At 29.7% G+C, this 14,918-nt stretch overlaps 1 protein-coding gene and 1 long non-coding RNA gene across 3 annotated transcripts in view; one reads left to right on the forward strand and one right to left on the reverse strand.

The window, feature by feature from the left end:
- LOC147656537 (uncharacterized) overlaps positions 1-3,669 on the reverse strand; it is a 141,561-nt gene extending 137,892 nt beyond the window's left edge. Inside the window, exon 1 of the long non-coding RNA XR_015294285.1 lies at positions 3,181-3,669. This is a non-coding gene — a long non-coding RNA (uncharacterized LOC147656537). The remainder of the gene's footprint in view (positions 1-3,180) is intronic.
- The window catches only part of nAChRa7 (nicotinic acetylcholine receptor alpha7 subunit), a 197,253-nt gene that overhangs the window by 144,100 nt on the left and 38,235 nt on the right, over positions 1-14,918 (forward strand). The window lies entirely within an intron of this gene.

Here is a 14,918-nt window from a genome sequence, read left to right on the forward strand (position 1 = left end):
ATGCAAGATCTTTTGAAAATTAAATCCGTATAAATTTCTACAATTTTCTTTATCTCCTTCGATTTTATGAATACTTCGATTTTATTACGCTCACTTTTATCTTCACGAAAAAAACACACATATTTTTCGATGTAAAAGTTAAAAGAGAAATTATTAGAACGATAAAAAATCTAGAAGAAAAAAAATTTTCAAAATTCGCGAAATAAATATTATTTTTGTTCGATATTTCTTTCGTATAATAAAAATATATTATCGATTATTTAAGAAAAAAAAAAAAAAATTCCAAATGCTTCCAAACTTTTTCGCGATAGTGTACGGTATGAACAAATAAAAAAAAAAAAAGTTTCGTCTCTTTTTTCGTCTACCCTTGGATGTCAAGTGCACGAGTAGTAAGGGAGTGAACTTAACGCACAGCTGCACTTGACTTGCACCGCCTGATATCTTTTTGAATATAAGTCGCTGAGATATTCAACAACTTCGAGATAAGACTTGGAGATATTCAAGATATGTTTGACGTTTTCACGTATCGAAACCACGTCCTACATATTTTTCTGATAGCATTTCTATCAAATACATTTGTGTCTCAGCCAAGAAGAAGGGGACAATCGGAATCAAATGTTCCTCCGCAATAACTCAGCAAGGCATGAAGTAATATTAATCGTACGATTAGAATTAAAGTTACGAAATATTTTTATAAAAATATGAAAATTGTGATATAGAATTTCATATATATAGAACACGTTGAATTGAATTGAAAACTGTTTCGATTATTCATAAAGAATGACTTTAGCGAAAAAGAATTGAACGAATAATTGTTTCAAAAGAGAATATAAATGTGTGGAATTATATATATTTTGTAAGTTATGTATTCCATTCTAATTTTAAAAGAAATAATATGTTTAAAATTTTGGTATACGATATTGCAAAATTTATGTTAATATTAAAATCGAGAATGTAAAATTTAAAATTATTTATTTGAATTGCTATTTTCCAGAAAGAATCAATATGGAAGATTGAAAACCGTAATCATGTATCAAACATCAAGTACACGTGTAATTCATTAAACACTTCCAATATACAAAATTAAATAAACAGATACTTTAATAAGGAAAACGAGTCTTTGTGATAGATGACATAATATTAATTTTCTTTGGGTCAACTTCAAATTAAAATAAATTACAATTTTCAATTCGAAATGTTATCGACATAATTTTCAATATAAAAATAAAATAAATATATATTTTGACAATAAATAATCTATCCTATCGTAGGTAATAATAATTTAATTTAACAACAGTGAAGAACTATTTGAATAAAAATGTAAAAAAAAATTTTTTTAAAAATCAAGAAAAAGAATCTTATAAACAAAGAAAAAAAGTTACATTTTAACTTGATGATATTTGCGGATTAATACGGAAAATTTGAAATGCAATAGATATTATGCACCTCGTATCCAAGATTGCTTCGCTTTCATTGAATCAACTATATCAACTACTGTTACGCTGCATTTGCATAGTTTTCATTGAGGTCATGGGGTAGAGAATGCAAAGATACATAGCATATTTCTGCATATCCCCTTCACGGCATACCAACACATTGACATACGAGAAATACGTAGTAAGCGACATGCGACGAAACGTCGCATAATTTGCATATGTGCAAGAGATTCCATGTCAGCTGGTCATACATTGATTACTTATTAAAGATTCTAATATGTTACAGCATATAAACTATGCTATATTTATACCGTAATTACCAAGTTGGACGACTATATACTATACAAGTTCTGACAGAAGGTGGACATCATCCTTTGGAAGAAGCTTTAATCGGTTTATAAACATCAATCTTAATTTATTCTGCATAGTAATCGAAATATTAGGTTGTTGAAAATTTCAGATGACAAATTTAAATATTCTACATCAAATTTAAAATTCTTATCAATATTCGAATTAAATTATTTATTATTTAAAATATATGATATTTTATATCGAATATTTTAATTTGAAAAATGATTTTAAATATTCTACTATTTAATTTAAACAAGATTTTCTTCTGAAATTATTCTATCGTTATTTGATTAATTTAGAATAAAAAGAATTTTTCAGTTTTTTTTTTTTTTTTGTAATATTTTACCCGTAAGTTTTTTTTCAAAGTTTTTTATTGTATCGATTATATGCAGCAAGCAAATTAAGCGAGAAAATCTTGTTAATAAGAACATATTTTTCTAAGAGATCTGACACAAACATAAAAAATATATATATTTTACTTCGTAATTTTAACTATATTTATATCAAAGAATATATTATACAAATATATATAAAATAATTTAATTCGATTTAATCGATGAAGAAATAGAATTTCATTTTATTTCTTTTCTTTTTTTTTTTTTTTTTAGATAATCTTTTTAATTTGATAATCTTAAAAGATAAAATTATATAGCGAAAAAAATGAACTCTTAAATAATATATATAGTATATATATATATATATATATATATATATATATATATATATAGTATACATTGTAGGTAAGGTTATGTATTTCGAAAGTATTAGATTTCAATGAAAAATGAAAAAGAAGATTTAAACGAAAAGTACCGTCAAGTTTAGAAAAGTATAAGATAATATAAATAACAGTTGAAGACTTTTAGAATTTAATTTTGACGAAAATAAATTAATAAAAAAAAAAAAGAATGAACAAATTATTCACTCTTTTATAAATGCTAAATAATAGTTGTAATTACAATATAAAAAAATTGGTTTATAAATTTTTCTGTATTTCTCTATATTATTCTAATGCTTAGAATTTATAAAAATTTTTTAATATATTACATATATTATCTTTGTATCATAATCTGATGAAACATATATACAATGGCAGACATTCGAAATGCCAATTTTAAAATATTTCATGAATATAATACGTACTTCTATATATATGCACATATCATATTCATAGCTATGTTTAATTTTTTCTTTTTAAATGTATTTGATATATAATTCGCTAAACTCAGAATTTATGACGTAATCGAATTTCTAACCAAACATATAAATTATTTCAATATAAATGTATATTACTTATGCTTTTATATCTTATATTATAAAAGAATATATAAAAAAATTATTTAAATGATTTATGAATTTGCAAGTTTATGAATATATATAATTATGATGTACTCACCAAGATAAGATGTTTTATCAATCAGGTTACAAGAATCATCAGGTATTCATTCTTCATACTTTCCACGTTTTTTCTCCATCATTTTCACTCAAAGTTGTTCACAAAACCAATTTACAAACACTTTTTTTCACGAAATATTTTGTATCAAATTTATAAAATAAATGTTAGACGCCAGAAAGACATATTCGACGCCACGTTTTATATTACTGCGCAACGACCGGAAAGAATGTCTAATTGAACACTTCGAAAGAAAAGAATACAAACAGCATTTGTTTTGTTGATACCGAATTCTCGATAAGGAAGTATATACTTATGTTCTTGGAATTTTTGCCTAATTACGTTCACTTTATTTTCGTCTTTGTTTTGAACGATATTCACAATATATCTGAATTTGTATCACTCGAAGCACGACAAACTACACTACACTCAGCCAATTTAGACGCCATAGAACGCCACCTGTATCTTGTTTGAACTTAATACGTTAATCATGTAAGATACAATTTATTTAAATTATATATTTATTATTAAATTATAATTTATAAATTAAATTATTTATATATTTTTTAAAAATATGTAATAGTTTTTTAAATTGAAAATATGTATATATGGAGATATATAATTATATATATTTAATTGATTTGTATATATTCAGTCACTCATTTGACTTTCGTAGCAAGAAGAACTTCCGTGAAGAAGGACTTCTTAGTTGTTTGAAATAATTGCCAGTGAAAGTGTGGTGTTTGTGTCTTTCTGTTAAAATTTTTATATTATTAGTGTATTTAATTGTGTGATTTCAATAAGGATAAATGAACTACTTTCGACAGCAGATCGACATGCAGATACAATATGGTAAGACTTTTCAATCTTTAAAATTCTTATTTTTTAAGGGTACGATACAAATAGAAATTTATATGAAACAAAAGATGTCTTCTTGTTGATTATTAGGAAATTATTTTATTCATATTTCAACAATATTTTCATTACGACAGTATAAAATAATTTCTTTCAAGTATTTCTTATTCGGTTTTCAAGGGAAAAGTGATTTCTTGTTCTTAAAGAAAGTTTTACAATTTTCCATTACTTCTGTAATGGAGTTTATAAATCACTTGAAGCGAAAATAATATACGTATAAGATGGAAGCTTTCTGAGAACTTTATTTCGTGTGAAGCATAAAAATTACAATCAATACATGAAAGAAAAATATAAAACCAATTAATATAATTATGTATAATGTATTTTGCTGAAATATTTTTTAGTTATTCAAATAATATATATAACGCAAAATTAATAAAAAATATATTTATATATTTAATTGAGATTTATATATTCGTCTAGTGATTTCATCGTTTTACAAATATTTTATCAAACTTGAAATAAAATTCGACACAAAGATATTCGATATTTTTAATAATCAAAATAATATAAGATATAAAAGGATTTAATTCCAATTATTCCAATATGTTCAAATAATTGAAGTACAGTTATTTCGGTGAATAAATATACTTGTAGACAATACATTGACACGTGATTCAATTAACGTTCAAGGATGTTCTATCACCAAATTGATATCGAATTTATCGGCTATTGAATTTGAAGAACTCGTCTTGTAATTTCCTTCGTAATTGAAATTTTAATATTATATATCCGATCCTTTAGTTTTGTTTGGAAAGATTGAATATCGGGAGAACAGATTCGGCAGATTCGTTTCATTATTTCGAAGTTATTTCATTCGTCCCTCAATTTCACGTGATTTCAATTTACGAACGATAAAACGATCTTCTCATTTGTTAATCGACATATTTTCATTCGATTGTATAATTCATTATTACTGTATAATTTAATTATCATTTCATTTCATGTATTTTTATTTTCCAATGCATCATTTCTCGAATTCTTTTAAATTTTTTGACTTAGCAATATATTTTAAAAGATCTAGATTAACGCCTATTGTTAGATGATATAAATTTTTTATTTGTTCGAAACGATAATACATTTTGAGTATAGTTTACCATTTATTTAAAAAAGAAATACATATTCAAAACATTTATATTTAATCGTAACGATAATTTTTAATTGTTGATCGTGTATCATATTTCATGTTTAATAGTACTACTTATTTTCCATCCGTATTTATAAAAATTTATAACCTCTTGAAAAGCAATTATTTACATCTACACATATCGCAAAAAATCCTAATATTCATACAAAATTAACCATCTCGTAAAAACAAATCCGATTCCTCACGTTGGATCAAAGGGAACGGTATCTCGACTTTTATTCGAGGCGGAAGATTAACCTTTCACCGTCACGAAACCTTTCACCATCCCCGGTTCTTATCCTGTCAATGGTAAGAAAAATGTTTTTCCGGTCAAAATTAGTTTCACGAGGTACTAGCCTACTTTGGCGAAATTCAGAATTCAGAAGCGGTTCGATCGGGAGGGCGCATCAACCAAGTAGTTTCGAGATAGGCTGAAGTGCATTCGCGTAGTCGTAGTTACGTGAAAATCCACGATCGCAGAAACGAACTTCTCGTGGTGGGGTGTAACTTCTTGGCCTCCAGTGGAGAAAAGAGTGGAGCACAGTCTCGAGTAGGCGGAGTAGACTCGCGTGTCTGTGAGCTTTAACGGTTCTATGGTATTATGAGCCAAGTCAGCGCTAGGTGCACTCTCTTTTCCTCTTTACCATCTCGCTATTACCCTCCCTCGCCCCACCCTTCTGTTAGCCCCCATCGCGTTTCTATTTCCGTTTCTCACCCCAGTTTTGTGCGTTCACCCTAAAGAGGAGACGGGTAAGAAAGATGGATTGAGGGGAGTAAGAAAGAGGGATTGGGGAGAGAAAGGAGTATCTCTAATAGGTCTCTCTTAACACAACATTTCCCCTCCCCTTTTTCTCCTCCTTTTCTGTTTTTTCCGCAATGAGTAACCCCCTTTTTTCAAGACGAACGAAACGTAAATAGTACTCGGTTTTACGTTTGCAAAATCTTGGCATTTTATCGTATCGGCTTTCATTAGGCGTATTTCATTAAAGATTTTTATTGTTCCTCGCGTTTTATTGTTCGCAGCTTGCGAATGGATTAAACTTTTGTTTAGATTAGCGTTACGACGAACTGGTTATCGATTTTTTTCTTATTTGATTTTCGAAATAGTTGATTTTTACAACGAATTTATATATCCGTCGTTTCCTGTTTTTTTCTATTCGTTTCCAAATTGTCAATTAGTTCGTTTCGTGTCACGTTCACGAATGTGCAATTGCGACTGCCAACTATCGGCTATCAACGACAGGACAAGATGAGTCAGAAGCACCGCAGACGTCTAGAATCCTCGTTTGATTAGGTTCGTTAATGTACCTGCCACTGTCAATTGAGATAGACTGATATTCTATAGAGGATCGAGGGCACTTTATCAGTTTGATATGTTATCGGCTCAAATCAACGAGTAGTCATCTTATGTAGTGCGTGTACGATTAAAGAAATACTGTCGTTTGATTGGCATAACACGCCTATTACGTTTTAATTGGTGTCGCGTCGCCACACGAAATGCAAAATGTGTATCCAATTTGTGTCAAATAGTATTTATGAAACGAATGCAAACGATACAAGCGACGATTTGAAACTTATTAAATAATTTGAAGATATCTTTTAATTTTGTTCCTCAAGATTGGGATTTGGAAAGAGATTTGATAATTAAATATTCTTTTGGTTTTATCTTTTTCTTTCTTGCATCAATTTTTAAAAGATGAAATCGAAAATATCGAAGGGAATACAGAAGAAAATCTTTGTCATTAATAAATTGTTTTTTCGTTTATGTATTCTGTTTTTAATTTTTCACAATATAATAACTTAATGCTTTTAATATTTGTAATTGTATGCATAGTGATTCGATAAAATTTCAAAGATTAGGTTTTTGATTAACTAATTATTTTGAAAAAAAAAATTATTGCAATGATTCGTAAGATGAATAAAAATTGATTAGACTGTTTATCTTAATCAAGGAAATTCACAAATAGAATTGAGATAAAACCAAAATCACTTTAATTCATGGTGACTGTGTAGTATGAGTGATTTTCTTGATTTAAAAGGATTCTCAGTTTAAAAGGATTATCAGTAAATGGAGATCAAAGATAAATTCCAGAAAGTTTTATCCTTAGAATTTCGTTTAAATGAAAGTTAAATTAAACTCAATTCTCAATTTCTGCTTCTGCATAGTCCTTGATCATTTTAGAACCGTGATTCGTTTAACTGCAATTTTCTGATAAGGTTAAATTTACGATCATCTGTCTTTCTTCGTTCTTTCTTCGATCATAGCGTTAATTATAAACCTCTTCTTTCTTTATTATAATAATTTTCTGCAGCTCGAAATTATCGTATCCATTTCTTCTTCTTCTTCTTCTTCTTCTTCTTCTAAGAAAGAATGAAAATTAAATTAATATTTCGATCAAAAATAATTATCCTCTTTTTATTTTTTATTTTTAGATACAGGAGAATTTCGATAAAAATTCCAATTTATTCGAATCTTTGCAGATTTGTAGAGACACTCATTAAATAATTACCGGGCAATTTCTTGGCTGCAATTCAGTTTTTCAGAATGAAAATAAAATTTTTAGAAAAAAGGATTTCAGGTCTCTTTATTATTTTTTCGTACAGTTATATTATAAAAATATGAAAAAATGAAAATTATTGTTCTACGCTTTATAAAATCCAATAAAAAGGATTATTTAATAACTTTTAAATTTTTAGATACGTGCGCTCAGTTAAAGTCGAACAAATGTGATGTTCAAATAATTTTAATTTATAGCTCTCGCTGAGACGCTTTACGATCCTTCAAAGTTTTAAAAAAATTTCAAATTTATCGAAGTTCTCTCTTAAGTTAACTTTTATGCAAAATATATGAAAGAAACTTTTAAATAAATCTAATTAGGTATCTTTAATCTCATATATATAATATATATTTAGCACACAAGATGTTTATCTAATAAAAAGTTACGTTGATTCCTACGAGAATCTGTTAAACTCAAATCTATTGAATTAAAAAGACTAAAGTATCATAAGATATCGTGTTGGAATTTTTAAATAAAAATTTTGAATTGGAAGATCGATCGATGATGCGTCAGTATACTAATTTTATCCGCTGGGGAAAATACAAGGGGTCCTATTACTAATATTTATTTAGGAGAAGCATGTTTCCTCCTCAAACGATTTGGCATCCGCAGAGAAGCGAGCAAATATTCCTTATACGTATAGGTGGCACTTTGGGGGTAAATTCGGGTCACACAAGCAATCGAGAGTGTATTAACTAGCTCTCGACGAGAATTGAGTTATGCCACGAGCTCGTCCTTCCCTGATCAAAAGCCAGTAACGCATTGTAAAGCGAAGGTGCAAAATTCGAACCCCGTGGATCGTCTTCGATCCGTCCGGTGATACACTCGTTTAACATGATTGCATGATTGCTTTTGGATCCAAAAAAGAAAAGTCGATTTCCTTTCGTTCATAATTTTAAAATTAAGGCTTTTTTTTACGATTTTTTATATATGAGGCAAAAATGTAAATTCCAGGCTAGAAAATAACCACACTGACTGTGGTATTTCGAGTGTTAATTTTCTAATGGATTTTTTTTTTTTTTTTTTAATAAAAACGAAAATTTTAATTTCACTCGGTGTTTTGATACATTTTAAGTAGAACTGCGAATATTTATGCAAATTCGTATAATTCATTTCCCAGAGATTGAATTATAAAAATGGAAATATTGATCATTCTCTAAATATCATCATCTTTCCGCGTATATTTGCATATTGTGGGCTCTTTTATACTATTAAAATTTCTCACAAATGTATAAATATCCGCATTCTAGTTATGTAAAAGTAGCAAGGATTTTTCTCAAAAATAGGAAACTATTCAGAAAAACTTCATCCAATATATTTGATGTAAAATAAACGTAGTTCGTCAATGCAGATTGACGAAAATTAAAAAAGACATTCTAGAAACTATAAGATCCATCAAATGATAAATTAGAGATTTCTCAGATGATAAAATTTTCCAATATTTCAATTTTTTTCAAACCTCAAATATACACGAATTTCGATAAAATTCCGATAATTAACGAGCGGTATTAATTACTTCATTTCCATATTCTCCCCACTCTCCTTTTTTTCCTATTATCGAAAAGTCATTCGTACGATATCCCATCGAACTGTAATTACGCTAAACAAGAAAAAGATATCGAGTAATTAACGTCTGATATTAATTTAATTTAATTCGAATAACGTTCCATCATCCATAATTCGAATTAGAAAACACGGGGAATCCTCGTTGAATTCCTCGTTCGATCGAGGTATTCGTCAAGATAAGAAATCGTGGAGCGGTTGTGAAACTTGGAGAGGGCGCGAAACAACCTATCTTTACGTGCCCGGCTCAATTTCACTTTGACGTGGTTTATATTGGCGCAAAGTTACTCAGCGGTTTTACGTACCGCCATTTCCGTTTCCTTTTTTCTGCGCCACACGTGCACGAACATGATAGAAATTGCACAGAATACCACCGTGCAAATTGAATATATTTTCACACGCGCATCATCGTGTCTACAATGTGTTTTTAATACAGTCAATTTTTTAATCGAAAGAGATAGATAGAAACTGGATAAGGATGAGAAATTGAAATTTATTGTAATGTCAAATAAAAGTTTGAAAGTTTTTTGAAACAGGATAGTGAAAGTAGGATGCTAATATATTCGTGAGAAATTTTTGAAAAATTCCAAAATTTAATTGTTTATAGTTTTTAATAAATAAAATTCAAGTGATATTTTTGTATATCAATATTTAAAATTGATTTTTTAAGTATTCTAATGTATATATTGTTAAAAGCAAGAATTAGAATATAATATAATTTAAAAATTTGATTTCTCTGAAAAATTTTTCTCACATTATTTGTTAATAAAATAAATTAAAATCTTATACGCTACGTTATTTTCATAGATTAAAGTTTTATTGACAGAAATTTATTTATACTATTAAATTAATAAGACAAATGTTTAATACTTTTGCAACAAAGATATTTATCTAGTTAAAATGAAAACAAAAATTGCATGATTTTTTTTTTTTTTTTTTTTTTGGTAAATAAATATCACGCGTAGATTAATACGAATTATTCATTGTTCGTTATAAATCATATTAAATTTGTAAGTGGCACGAAAAGTTAATCATAAAATATTTACATACGAGAATATTTCTAGCTAAAATGGAAAAAAAAAAAAATGAAATGAATTAGTAGAACGAAATAAGATGAAATATTCGTGCGCGCATTTTCGAGAAAATACAAAAATGATGATAAAGAAAGAGAGACGTGTAATTATCAACGAATCCAAGAAACAAAGTCAAAGCGGAACATGAATTTTCAAAGAGCACCACCGCGCATATTAAAAATTACAATTCGTTAAAGAGATAGAAACATATAGCAAGTGATGATACTTTTATCTTCGTCGGAATTATAAAGTATTATACAGTTACACTAAGATTAATATTCATCGTCCGCATTATCTCTGAACTTTTTACCTTTATCTTATTCTTTAAGAATTGAAAATCCTTTATTTCAGTTTCGTCATTAAATTGTATTATTGTTAATAAAGTGTTAAACATATTAAATTATTTCGCGAAATCTGTCGAGAAATATTTTTTCACAAGTTTTTTTTTATTTTCAACAAAAATTTTTTTTATTTTCAAATTACAACGTCTCGTAATTATTAATAATTTTTCCATCCGATCAACTTCATATTTCTTTATAAAAAAATTTTCTAATTACTGACCGATCACAGAAGAATTTTTACAATGATTATCACATCTCAGGGTTTTTATTTGAAAAAAAATTTCCCAACAGTCGAAAAGTCTCGATTTATTATCATAAATACATCCCTCGCTCGTTTATCTCTCACTTTTTTCCATCTCGTCGATTGCTGGATCCGACCCGTTTCTCGAGATAACAATGAAGAGATTTTTCGTGGCTCGGTGTCGTGGTTCGATTAAGCCTCGGCCGAGTCGCGTATTAAAAATATATAAAGGGTGGTTCGATGGTTTTTCAATTAACGATGGATTTCGTTATTTCGGGCAGAATCAAGGATCGTTACGGTTCCAATTCTGAACGATCAATCGCGTGTATGCAATCTGCTCGTAAAGTACGATTAAACCGATAGGGGATGCATATGTGCATTTGTGCTTATCAAGAACCGATGGTTTAAACGATCGTTTTGACGAATGATTATACATATTGAGCCGAATGTACATATTGATGAGAGTGTTCATGCCACGTATTCACCACGCTCCAGAAACGTTAATCAACTCGTTAAAGACTATTTCATTCATTAATCTTTCGCCATTGTACGGATGATTACGAATATCTGATAAAATAATACGTTTTTAATTCTTTGTCAATCTTTCGTATGTAAAATTTCACAATCTTCTTATTATTAATTTTTCATCCAAAGATGACAACTCCGTACTTATTTATTTATCATTCCTTCCCCTTCAAACTTTCGCTAAACTTGGCGAAACTATGCGATTTGTACGATCGCGATTATACTCGAACCCATCTTCTCATCATTCTTTTCGTCCCAGTTGTTGTATACATACGTGTTCTCCGCTTCATTGAGGCGAGCATAAAAGCGTTCACAACGAGCTATCCATAATGGATTTAAAGCATTAATATTTTGAGAAAGGCCGCGTCGAGTCGATCTCTCTGTTCTAATTCCCCTTTCTTTTTTCTCCTTTTTTCCTTTACGAAAGAATAAACACAACGAGGGTTTAACGATCTCTGAGGCGGTGTCGCCACCCTCGATCCATGACGAAGTTCGTCGCATGGTTTAATTGGGTCAGTCATCCGAGGAAAGGAGAAGCGTGGCTTTGAAATCGATGATATTTCCAGGGCAAACGTTTTCTCAGAACGTGGAATATCTTGGAAATAATCAGTTTACACGAAAAATATAGGCTGTTGAATATAAACTTTGAACGAATCTTTGAAAAAATTCGTAGATTCTTTCGTCGTCGCGTTGAAAGAAATTTGTTCGTTGAAAATTTCTGAGATATTTCGTTTAATTCTCGATTTTTATATATCTCGTCGATATTAATATTATTGATGCGTGACATATAATATCTTTTTCCTCTCTCTCTAAGATACTCTTCTTTCCAATAATTTATCATAATTAATAATATCGGTTATTACAAATTCATTTTATAAATAATATAATTTTAAAAGTCGCGAGATTTAAAATTAAATTATCACAGTTGCGGTTTATAATGAAAGAAGATTAAATAAATAACACGCAACTTTGATAAACAAACGATCGATAAACCGTTTTCTTTTATTACAACAGCGGCTGTTGATTATATACACAACAAAAATAATGACAAGGAAGAGTAAACAATTTAATTGATACATCGATTATTTCGTATCTTTTTTTTTTTTTTTTTTTTTTTTTTTTAATAGAAACATTTTTCAAAATACAGATCGCTTAATTTTTTTTTTTTTTTAATTATTAAAACGATATAAATTCATGCCTTCGTATCGATAAAATAAAAATAACACGATTTTTAAAATTTATTCGTCGAGTCTCGATCGAATTCTCATCGTCCAAACGATTTATTCGTACGATCGAAAATTTTCGAGCGGAGGATCGTTTCGTCATTTTTCTTTTTTTTTTTTTTTTTTTTTTTTACGGAAGAAAATCCAATCGGGGAGGGAAGAAAAGGGTTGAAGTATCCCAACGGCTTAACATTCCAACATAATCCCCTCATCGTCGTTTCGACGAACTTTGGGAAACGCTCTAATTACGTCCTTCAACGGGGAGAATGGAGACTTAAAATTAGTTGCGAAACCAGCGATCCGGTTACCTTCTGAAGAGACTAGAGCTCAGATATTCTCACGACATTTTATCTTCCTTTAATATCCTCGAATGTTGTAAATTATGGCTTCAACATCCCCGCGGTGCTTGAAGTAAGAAGGGAAAAAGAGGAAAGAGGGAGGAGGAGGGGAAAAAGTTGGAGTATTAAGAGCCATTAAAACGAAATTCAAAATGTTTCTTTTTTTTTTTTTTTTTTTTCCTTTCTTTTTTTTAATACACCAGAGGGAAATAGACCATGTCATTAAACAGTTAATGCTTTCGAAGGTAATTCAGGGAAGGTAATATAAAGAGTTCTCGAAGAGGAAGATGCAAAAGAATCTTGCCCGCAGCACTTTAAACGAAGTTCTTGGATAGTTCGAAACTGGTGCCCCAATTCCGGGGGTGAATCCGAATAATCAGGCTCTCTCTAGTTTGTGTGTACACTCTGCCAAAGGTTCGAACCTGAAGGCCTGGCGAGGATTTTAAGCGATTGAGAGGCCGTTTAAGAAGGATTATCGATGCGAATGTTTGTGGAGCGGGTGAAGTTTGATTAAAAATTTTTCGTTGACACGGTTTTCGAATTTGCCGGCTTTTTTCCTTCTCTTTTCGCTGCAACATTGCTCCTTGATCGAGTGATATCTCAACGCAAACGTGAAAACTTACGAATGGAGGGAGTGAACTGAGAGAGAAGTAAGAAAAAGTTGAAAAAGTAATTAATTCTCTTGTGATGCTTTAATAACACGATTTCGATACAAAATTAATTAACCGTGTTGTAGCGAATCTTATATCAAAATAAACTTTGCACCTGTATTTTATTATTATGCGTATATTCTTGTCACAATGTTTTCTTTCCTATGTTTCTGTTCAAATGTTATAAATGTTAAAAATAGCAAAGGATTTTTCCACTTTTGTTCTGGCTAATTGACTTTGGCTCCAGAGATCACTTATTTATAAACGTTATATGTATTTTTCAAGTTTTCTTCAAAAGGGTTAAAGTTCGAGAATAATATTCTTCTACATTCCAACACGTTTGCTGATTCGAATAAAAATAATAACACTTGTGACAGTTTGGAAAAATTCGAGTCCAAACACACTTTTCGATTTTCGACCAGTTTGGGGGAGGACCAGTATTACCAATCAGAAGTTAAATCACGCGAAAATGTAGTACAACTGGTTAGTCACAGTTCGTCGATTTTCGACGAGCTTTTTATTGGACGAGTCTTAAGGTCATGGATTCGAGAGAAGGTTACGCAGATTAGAGGGAACAAGCGTTTAATGTCCCGTGAATTTTATAATTGGCGTCATCCTTGAAATTGACTGTTATCGTTAATCGCGTCTTGGCATTAGCAAGCCCCTACCTTCTTGCTTTTAATACTTTGTCATTTGTTTCTTGAATTTAACCATCAAAATTATTTTCATGTTAATAACGAGTGTAATAAAATTTTCATTTATTTCAAAATCAAAAAAAGGATAGCTATTTCATTTATCTTGATAAAATTTTACAAACTGTGTTTCTCACGAGTGTGATATTTTGCAAAACATTCACCCTTGGCAGAATTGACACGTATATCTTATTTCGCTCTGTTTTTGAGGATATCTTTTCCGGGAGCTTTCAATTTCATTAGAAATATCACCACTTCTTCACCACTTTCGTGCTTGCCATTCTCTCTCAAAATTACCAGAAAAATGTTGCCCAACGAGAGTTCAACGGACAGATAGCGTGCTGCAACGCTTAAAAATGAAAAATTAACGCGGGATAATAAAAATTCAAGGAAAAACGTAAAAATCTACGTGACCCAAATGTTAAGAGACAAGTTAAACGAGTTATGTGTTCACACGCGGGTGGAATGAAAGAGTCATCAGCAAGTGGATTAAGAC

This window comes from Apis florea, unplaced genomic scaffold (genome assembly GCF_048593485.1).
Source record: "Apis florea isolate Af1SG1 unplaced genomic scaffold, ASM4859348v1 contig_3696_pilon, whole genome shotgun sequence".
NCBI classification, from domain to species: domain Eukaryota; kingdom Metazoa; phylum Arthropoda; class Insecta; order Hymenoptera; family Apidae; genus Apis; species Apis florea.